We start from the raw sequence: 6,381 nt of genomic DNA, 5'->3' as shown, positions 1-6,381 counted from the left end.
TTAATTATTAGCAATTTCACCTTTTTTCCGTACGTATAAAGGGCATGTCTCATTAATAATTTGTGTAGTGTAAATTTCACACTAAATAACTTCTGCCGTTGGTGGATACAGATTGATAATTACCAAAATGTTGTCAGAAATCCTGCTCCCTTTTTTGAAACGAACTTTCTCCCATGCCGACCGTTTTGTCTGGCTGCCCTTCACGTTTGACGAAGATAAGCAACTCGTGACGGGGAGAAAATGGTACTCCGCGTTGTTGGATCGTATAAGTTATGCGGTCTATCTAATCTACGTAGTGGTTCAAACGTTTGGAATTGTTTGGCAGATTGACAATTCTGACCGTGTAACAAAGCTAAATTCTGCACTGTTCAATATACCCTACATCGCTACGCTCCTTTCTTATGACGCCAATCAAGGAATCCCGCTGGTTCTGAATATCATCACCAAACGATCCATTGATGGGGACAAGGGTGTGATTGGCTGAATAATTTTATTTCTTGCATTATTTTCACGTTTTTTTACACTGCTCTGCAAGAAACTGCAGGAAATTCAAGAAATAGGCGCCACCTTGCGGTTGACCCTTTGCGCTATACTTAATGATAAGTATATTCCGCTAGATGGCGCAACTTTCATACATCTGTTACGTTCCGACAAGAAATTATGCCTGTAAAAAAAACAGTTTCTTGCAGAAATTTCGTGCAATAGTTATTATACAGTAAACACTGCGAATAATGGAAATTTGAATTAAGCTAATTCCACAATTTAATTATATAGGTCCACCTAAAAAGTCCCACCGTGTCGTCGAAAACATCGTGCAACTCGTCTTTTACACCATGGACATATCATATTTCTCATTTTCCGCCACTATCGCTCTACTAGTCTTCTTCGTCCCTTGCCAGCAGCCATTCCTGGGTTCAATATTGCTCCCGCAGACGTCCTGCCAAACTGAAACAGTTCCAATACTTGCGCGCCTAAGTTTGGCCATGTTTGAATTTGCCGCGTTACACTACTTGATCATTACTACGGGCGTCTTCATAGCTTGTCTCTTATTCGGTGGAATGATCCACTTGTGGCTGGAATCTTCGCAGCTGTTTTGCAACGCAAAATTTACGCTAAAATATAGAGAGCTTCAAACATTTGAGAAATTGTTCAACGCCTGCGTACAGGGTCGCATATTGCCCGTGATCGTATCATTCAGCCCCGTGCTTGAAATTCTTGGGGGATTTGCGTGCATCCGTCTCCGCCAAGGGATGAACTCCTTAATATTTGCTTTCATCGTGATGGAAACTTTAATGGTGATGACGTTCAATTTGGTCTTCTATTCCGGAGCGGGAAAGATTTACACGGGAAGCGTGAAATGGTTGCGGAATTGTAAAATGGGAGAAAATAGGCGTTTGAATAGAAAGATGTTGGCTTCATTTACCCAACTGAAAGTACGATTTGGTCAAAATTTTGTGGATGGGCTGACCCCATTAATTTTCCAGCAGTTTTGCACGATGCAAATGGTTAATTTACTGTTGTTGTTTTAGATATATGCAATCTTTGCTTCAAGTATTTTATTGCAATTTTAATGAATTTTTTTAAAAGATTTATTTTTGATTATGTTTTCTCAAAACATAGAGCTACATATGAAAACAGTTTTCATATGTAGCTCTATGTATGATTTATGTATTTAATTGTCACAAAATAAACTTACCCTCATATAATTAACCTATCCCTAATTTTCAATGAGTAGATTCGATCATTATCATTACATATATATATTTTTGTTAGTTCAAGTAAGTACTAACATTAAATAAGTTCAATGAGTTATAAATCTAATTATTTAACATGTACCCGTTGCAAACCATGTCACTTGTAAGCAGAGCTGAGATAATCCTGATTAAGGATTATAGATTTTAATCCCGGATTATGGATTATTAATCCATAATCCCTAATCCGGCAATGTCAGTTTTTTGTAGATTAATCCCAATCCATAATCCCGATTTTTCTGGAATTAGAATTAATCCGGGAATAATCCCATTTGATTTCATTAATCCATAATAGTGATTACGGATTACTAATCCTGATTAATCCCAATCATGATTACTAATCATGATTATTAATCCAGATTAATCCAAATCATGATTACGTATTCATGATTAATTCTCAATCTGGATTACTCAGTTCAATTCCCATAGTTCCATTCATCCCACAGTTTAGCTTGAAGTCTCACAATGTTGTTCTGTCAGCTACCATTTGAAGAATCAACATGTTCTCGCTGCCCTGTGCTACATACATATATCAATTGAAACTGGCGTCATTTTTATGTGAAACCACATAGTTGAAATTTTTTGCGCTAGATATAGTGTAAAAATCATTAATCACCAAATTAATCCGGATTATTAATCCATAATCCATAATCCCGAAGTTTTCAGAATTTATAAATTAATCCGGATTAATCCTGACATGAATTAATCTCACGAAAATAATTTAATCACAATCCACATTGTTTTGTGGTTAATCCATAATCCTTAATCCACCCTCAAAAACCAATAATCACCTAGCTCTGTTTGTAAGACACAAAATTATCCAGGTATGCGATTCCATTAGCGCTTACACAATTTATAAAAAATATTTTTCAGCAACATAAAATATAAAACAAACCAAGATTGTACCCACACCCATTTAATTTTCCTGTAAACATGATAACTTTTTTCTGCTAGAAATATCCCCATTGTTCCGAAAGAGACTTGACAAAATAGGACGAAGATCTGCGAAATATTTCCCCACAAGGTTAACGGCCCTGGCTCGGTTTTTAGTCCTGCTTTACGATTTTTTAATTTTTTCGCCATGTCCTCATACCACCACTATTTCTTTGCAATGCCAGATTCATGCAAAGCTTTAATTCTGCTCAAAACCTGGGGATCTATGACATTCCGAAGCACCCACCCACTCGGAACGACAGCCACGTATTCTTTTCCAATACTGTATTCTGGCCCAGGTCGATATTTCTCTAGTAAAGCTTTAGTCTCTTGTAATTTCCCCAGCCAACAGAGATACGCAATTTTCTCCTCTGCACAAGAAAAAGTGCTCGAAGTTTCCATAATTTGTGTCGGGAACTTTGTCCAAATGTCGACCTTTGTTCCCGTATAATTCTTCAAAACGCCTAAATCCCTCATGTCTTTCCGTATCTGTATTGAAACCACACTTGAGGATGTTTCGATCGTTAGCAGGGCGAGTGCTTCTGCCGCGTAAAAACCTGAGTTATACATCTTCATCCCCATCATTTCGATTGTCGTTGTCTCATCTACAAATGTAAATCTGTTCTTGATCAATTGCCTAAAATTCTCGTAAGGTTGGACCCGAATTGGGGATATCGTACTGTGCACGTTATCTCCTCGGATTAAGTTGGTTATCACGAGCGACATTAGAATCCACGTGGCAGAAACGAAGTAGATGTGCGTTTCTCGCTTTGAATTAACCGCGTTTGGAGAGTGTTGTTCTAGAAGAATATAATAGCCGGTTAGTAATAGGTATAAATTATTGTACCAGTGTTCCTTTGAAACTAGGAGAATGAATAAACCCGGCAAAATTAAAGTCGCTATTACACAAATCCAGACGTTCATGGGGAACACATTTACCAGATTTCTAAGAGATGTCTGGGGCATACGGGCTTTCGAGCAACGAAGAAATCCATACGGATATAAATTTGTCACTAGTTCAACACTGACGTTATATTTCGTCATAATTGTTGGACGAATAATTACATCAGACGAACACTGGTCTTGCAAAAATATCGTATTTTCCCCAAAACTTGAAGGCATCTCTTCTCTTAATGGGAGGCACTTTACGTCATAAAAACTTAATGAGGCGTTCCCGCCCAAGACTAAGTTTAAAAGAATACTATCCCGTTTAATATTGCCCCTTGATATTTCTGAGAAATGAATGTTTCCATGCACCAAAGGGTTTTTATAGCCAAGAATACACCAGGGTGTTTTACCGCTAATTTTGTTATACACTTCTGCCACCTTGCTTATTTGGAAGCAGCCGCGACAATATCGACAGCAGAACATAAAATTTTCTATTAAATTGTTCCTTGTTAAAAGTAAAAGCATATTAATCCCGGAATATCCATGCATAATTTTCCTCATTTCAGCCGCCCACAATTTAAGATCAGCAGCAACATGTTGTACTAAAATGTGATAGTGTGTTCTGTAATTTCCGGACGTTTTATATATTTCCTCCAAGATGAAACGTTCTTCGTATAAATTCGGAGGTAAGACCCCGGCAGGTTTTCCTTTTGGGGGATAAATGTAGAAACGTGTCAAGCATTTCCAACCTCGTGGATGGCCCGAATTTTTTCGATGGGGTGTTTTAGACTTTTTTTCGACAGGGACACATTTCGGAATCGATTCTTGGTTACTGTCAAGCAGAATAAATTTGTAACGCAGTGAAAAGAAGGCACCATACTCAGATTCGGCGTTATTGCAAAATGGAATCGTTGTGAATCTTGTGATCCAAATTGGGATTTTTATGGTGGATGGAATATTAATATTTTCGTAATTTATGAGGTTTACGACACAACCCGAAAATAAACTAATGTAGTGAGCTAAGTTGTAGATCTCCATGTTTGCGATGTCTACATACGTGCAATGAGTTACAGACAATAATATTTTATTTTTTAAACTTTTATGCAAAGTTTTCCTGTTTGGAGATTGTAAAGACAGTGGTCTTTACATTAAGTTGATTAGTTCCATTTTACATATTGGTACATATATGGATACTTTCGAGGTTCCGTGCATGATAAGCATTTCAAACGTATATAACTGACACAATCGATGTAATAAACTGGCGATAGCCTGACAAACAAGCCGTAAATACGTCATTATCTTTCCGACTTACTGAGCATAATGAGTTACAACCAGGCGACCTAACGTTTTTTAACTATAGCCTATGCTTTACCTTAAATGGTGACGCGTCAAATTGACCCGCACATATTGACCCAACGACAAATTGACCCCACGCTATACCTGGACATAATTGTCCTCTTTTTCTTATGTATGTGAGGCTGACGTTAAAAATTCTACCAGAGGGGCGCCGTCGCGATCTTGCCCCAGGAGCAAAGGCTGAAGTGTTTTAATTGTATGACCACATTTGCGCCTGCCACACCCACTCAATGGGGGCAAAAATTAAGAAAATGTCGTCAAACGGTTGATAAAAATTTTATTTTGTTCAGATTTGGAAGATTACCGCACAGTGTAGTCCAAGCAGTGTGTGCAAAGAAGTCAGCCTTTTATGTTTTGGCTTTTTGATGCCTTTTGTCTCTTAATATGTGCGGGTCAATTTGTCGTGGGTCAATGTGACTGGGTCAATTTGACATGCAATCACCTTAAATGTAGCTCAATGTACATAAATCTGGGTAAATGCGAACTACATATCAATGGACAGACGGACAAAACTTTAAAAGTAACTAGCTAAAGTTCCTCCAGTTAATAATTAACTAGCCCAAGTTAATCTTCTTAATGTGCACGAGCGCATGTATAATATTCGTTTAAGGTTTGTCACGTACATACATAAACCGTTTTTACATACGAAAGATACTTATGTATTTAAAAATTAGAAATTCTATGAAGACATTGATAGCAAAAATGCTTATGGCAGAGCAAATAGCGTGCATATAAATACATCATACGGGGGCGCGGGCGGCGGAAGTTGGGGCAAATGTGAGGACATTAGCATTGTGAGATAAGAGGACGAGGGACTTACATATTAATATGGGCAAGATAAGATTTTGTTGAATTTCGGGGCGGACAATGACCCCTGTCCCCCTGCTTCTGCCGCCACTGCATAAGTACGCATACATAAATAAAAATTTTACACACAAATATGTACGTACTAAAGAATTTTTATAGCCGGTCAGGTCACCTCATTTGCATAATTTGACGCATTCGCGAGAGACAGAGTTTATTCAACACGGAAAGCACGTATCGCCGAAAATGGGCATAGTGAGATTTATGCAAATGAGGTGACACGCCTAAATGCGAGGATTGTATATACACATTACATTCATCTACTAACCCGCTCACGAGGTCAGAAAAACAGACAGATATTCCCCCATTGAAGTTTGAAATTCTATTGACCTGGTTCTACATTTTTGTTTCAATGGTGACGTAATGTATGTATGCAAACTCGACTTGAGAAAAGTTCCCTAGCAATTCATAAATATGAATCGCCGGGGTTTCGTTTTTCCCGTCCAAAACTATATTTTCGCACGGCAGGGGGAAAAAGTGGGGAAAACCTGCAAAGATGGAATGTGACGTCATATTCGTCATCTCCACTAATTTCTGAAAATTTTGATATGCAATGCATTGAACAGTTTTGATTATTTTTCACATCCGA

This window comes from Folsomia candida, unplaced genomic scaffold (assembly GCF_002217175.1).
Source record: "Folsomia candida strain VU population unplaced genomic scaffold, ASM221717v1 Fcan01_Sc043, whole genome shotgun sequence".
NCBI classification, from domain to species: domain Eukaryota; kingdom Metazoa; phylum Arthropoda; class Collembola; order Entomobryomorpha; family Isotomidae; genus Folsomia; species Folsomia candida.
Note: the sequence above shows the minus strand (reverse complement) of the source record.